The sequence below is a fragment of the Lepus europaeus genome, unplaced genomic scaffold (genome assembly GCF_033115175.1).
Source record: "Lepus europaeus isolate LE1 unplaced genomic scaffold, mLepTim1.pri SCAFFOLD_3_1, whole genome shotgun sequence".
Taxonomy (NCBI): Eukaryota; Metazoa; Chordata; class Mammalia; order Lagomorpha; family Leporidae; genus Lepus; species Lepus europaeus.
In genome coordinates, this window is record NW_026909276.1 from 10947841 (window position 1) to 10952228 (window position 4388).

General features: G+C 40.8%; 1 pseudogene; it reads right to left on the bottom strand.

Annotated features, from left to right (window-relative positions):
- Positions 1-1618: 1618 nt before the first annotated feature.
- On the bottom strand, positions 1619-2524 carry LOC133755265 (calcyclin-binding protein-like; annotated as a pseudogene).
- Between the last annotated feature and the right edge of the window lie 1864 nt (positions 2525-4388).

The following is a 4388-nucleotide window of genomic DNA, read 5'->3' on the forward strand; positions in this document are numbered from 1 at the left end:
TAATTTTCTATGTAATTTCCAATTTAACACCAAGGTTTTTTTTTCATTTTCAATTATCTTTATATACAGAAGATTGATTCAGTATATACTAAGTAAAGATTTCATCAGTTTGCACCCACACAGAAACACAAAGTGTAAAAATACTGTTTCAGTACTAGCTATATCATTACTTCACATTGGACAACCTATTAAGGACAGATCCCACATGGGATGTAAGTACACAGTGACTCCTGATATTGATTTAACAATGTAACACTCTTGTTTATGGCGTCAGTAATCTCTCTAGGCTCTAGTCATGAGTTTCCAGGGCTATGGAAGCCTTTAGGGTTCACCGACTTTGATCTTATTCTGATAGGGTCATAGTTAAAGTGGAAGTTCTCTCCTCCCTTCAGAGAAAGGTACCTCCTTCTTTGATGGCCCCGTTCTTTCCACTGGGATCATACTCATTGAGGTCCTTCATTTAGGTAGTCTCCTTCTTTTTTTTTTTTTTAGAGTGTCTTGGCTTTCCATGCCTAAAATACTCTCATAGGCTCTTCAGCCAGATCCAAATGCTTTAAGGGCTGATTCTGAGGCCAGAGTGCTATTTAGGACATCTGCCATTCTATGAGTCTGCTATGTATCCCGCTTCCCATGTTGGATCATTCTCTCCCTTTTTGATTCTATCAGTTATTATTAGCAGACACTTGTCTTGTTTGTGTGATTCCTTTGACTCTTACATCTATCAGTGTGATCAATTGTGAACTGAAATTTATCACCTGGACTAGTGATATGGCATTGGTACATGCCACCTTGATGGGATTGTATTGGAATCCCCTGGCAGGATTCTAACTCCACCATTTGGGGCAAGTCCGATTGAGCATGTCCCCAACTGTACATCTCCTCCCTCTCTTTTTCTCATTCTTATATTTAACTGGGATCACTTTTCAGTTAAGATTTAAACACCTAAGAATAACTGTGTGTTAATTACAGAGTTCAACCACTAGTACTAGAACAACAACAACAACAACAAATACTAAAAAGGATAAAGTATTACATTGTACATCAACAGTCAGCACAAGAGCTGATCAAGTCACTGTTTCTCATAGTGTCCATTTCACTTCCACAGGTTTACCCTTTGGTGCTCAGTTAGTTGTCACCGATCATGGAAAACAAATGATATTTGTCTCTTTGGGACTGATAGGCCATGATTTTCTGCCTCTAAATTACATTAGCAGGAAGCTGATCAGGAGAGCAAAATATGTCATACCCTATCCAGGAATCTCAATGATAGATGAAGGCATACATATTGGAGTCTTAATCCACTGCACTACAGCACTTTTCCCCTGACCTGCTTATTTAATTCTGTGATAGAGGGTATGACCTTTGTTATAACATTTTTGGGATTTTAATATTCATTTTGATACAATTGAAATGGTCTGCGCTTCACTTTCTGTTAGCTCATTTTTATTTCTCCTCCCAAGTTATTAATTTTTTCTTCCAGTAATAATAATAAGTTTTCATAGTTAAAAAGTCCAGGCAATTTTGAGTTAAGATATGTTTAAAGTTTTTATATGTTTGCCCACTTGTTATGCTTATGTCTATCAATTAAATCTGGGCCATTAGATTTTTTTTAATAAGCACATTTTATTTAAATAAATCTTCCAGTAAGAAACGGAGAATTCATTGCCTTTCCTTAAAGGGTATGTGAGTATTATCTGTCAAGTGACATATGCAGCTCAGCAACACTCCCTTGTTGGAAAGGTCAGCACTTCCACAGCACAGTTCCAACAGGACTCCAGTCTCAAAATTCCGTGTCTCCTTTGGCTTGCTTCTCTCTCGACTCCACCCAGGCTTTATTGATAGTTCGCTTCATGTTGTCGTCTCCATCTTCATAAATCTTCTTCACACATTCATATCAGTCCTTCACTAGGGTCTGTTTCTGTGTCGTAGGAGGGCTTTTCTTTTTCTTTGCATTCTTTTTCAACCCGAGTCAGGTAGTCCCATCGGGTGTTCTCTGCTTTTTTTCTACATAAGATAAGAACTGTGTCAGTCTTGACTTTTTTTGAACTGCCTTCCACTGAGATAGGTTTCAACAGATTGTTCAGGATCATGGAGTAATTCTTGTCATTTAAGTTCTTTACCAAAAGATCAAATGACTGCTCTGTGAAATGCACCTGCACGTTCTCCGTGGGAACGTGATGAACTCCAGTTAGAGTAATGTAGATTTTCACAAACTTATCTGAGTGATCCCATCCGTAATTACTGATCTTCACTGTATAGCCCGCTGTGATGGGAGCAACCACAGAAGCCGGCTTCTCGTTGTCAAGTTCTGCTTTGCTCTGTGACTTCTGTTGCACCTTGTTCCTGATCTCTGTCTCAATCTTGGACTTCTCTCCTGTAAGGGCATCACGGACTCTTCTTCTGGTAGTCTTTTCCAGCAACGCCTTCACCTCTTCTAGATCCTTCTGTAGCTCTTCCAAAGCCGAAGCCATGGTCCGGCGGGGGCAGGCCCAAGGCCCAAGCTGCAGCAGCGCGAGCGACAGGAACAGGAAATGCCACCCCGAGCGCGCTCATTCCTTGCACCAACCCGCGGCCTGCGTGTGCACCCCACTGTGCGCGGCCCGCCTCTCACACGCGGAGCCTCTGGAACCTTCAGGAGCCCGCCCGCCTCGCTCAGCCCCACCCCGCCCCGCTCGCCCACCATTAAGTTTTTATGAAAGATTTATTTGTTATGTTGAAAGGTATCATTTCAGGGGGGAGGGGAGATGAGAGGGAGAATCTTCTATCCTCTCTTTCCCAAATGGTCACAAGAGTCAAGGCTGGGCCAGGCTGAAGCCGGGAGCCATGGGCTTCCTCCATGTTTCCTAAATGGGTGAATGGTTCAGGGATATGAATCATCTTCTGCTGATTATGCAGACACACTAACAGGGAGCTGGTTCTGAAATGAGTGAGCCAGAACTCAAACTTGAGACTGTATTAGATATAAGCATGGCTGGTTGCAATTCAACCTGTGGCACCACAGAGCTTGCCCCAGGATATGATATTTTGACATATAAAGCATAAGTATTTCCTTAAAAAACCATTATTGCTTACAAAAATTGTCATTGGAAACTGGTTTTCTAAATTCCATACACAATTATTTAGAAACCTAGTTGGGAAAAATATTTTATATATGTCACAGGGTACTTATTAGCCAGCACTATAAATGTCAATTTTTTAAAAAATTCACTGGTGATAGAAATAAATGGATTATTTCTTTGTCTTGTGATTTGTCTTTCTTGTCTCTTTTAATCTCTATAAGTTATTACCAAAACTGCACCTAATGTTTTTTTGTTAGTATCCAAAACTTTTTAAATGAAAAATCATTCATTTAAGAGCTGATGTGATGTTATGTTTGGGAAAAATGCTCATGAAACTAAACATCAGTAAAGTAGCAAAAAATTGGTTTAGCTTATAAAATATATTTTCATTTGACTGTAGACAGTTGTCAGTCATAAACAATTATCTTCTAAGTAAAAAACTAGACTAATTTATTGTCATTCTTTATGAGATGCTTATAATAAAATTCCAAGTTGTTTAGCAAAGGAGAAATAGAAATATAGGAATTCAGGCCGGCACCATGGCTCAATAGGCTAATCCTCCGCCTTGCGGCGCTGGCACACTGGGTTCTAGTCCCGGTCAGGGTGCCGGAATCTGTCCCGGTTACCCCTCTTCCAGGACAGCTCTCTGCTGTGGCCTGGGAGTACAGTGGAAGATGGCCCAAGTGCTAGGGCCCTGCACCCCATGGGAGACCAGGAGAAGCACCTGGCTTCTGGCTTTGGATTAGTGTGATGCACCGGCCATAGGACACCAGCTGTAGTGCCACAGCTGCGGTGGCCATTGGAGGGTGAACCAACGGCAAAGGAAGAGCTTTCTCTCTGTCTCTCTCTCTCTCTCTCACTATCCACTCTGCCTGTCAAAAAAAGAGAAAGAAATATAGAAATTCTTTTTGTGAAACATTGTTTAAATCCTAATGATCATTTATAAAAGAGAATGTACTAGAGTTTTTAAAACTTTAATATCAACTCTAAAATTTTAAGACACTGCTGAGTAACCACCCACTTTGCCCATCAGATGTATTTTATTAAACCATGTAATCTTGCATTCCCCAGTATAAACGATGGCACTCTCCCTTTGATTTTGTCTTATCTGTTCTGATGGATGCTCTACCTTATTAAACTTTGTTACCCTGATTACAAAAATTGGGTTTTATTTATTTGAAAGACAAATTTACAGGAAGGGCTTGAGGGAGGAAGGGAGGGAAGGAGGGAAGGAGGGAATAAGGGGAAGAGGGAGATAAATGGATAAAGAGAGAGAGAGAGAGAGAGGGAGGGAGGGGGAGAGATCTTTCTTCCATGGGTTCACTCCAA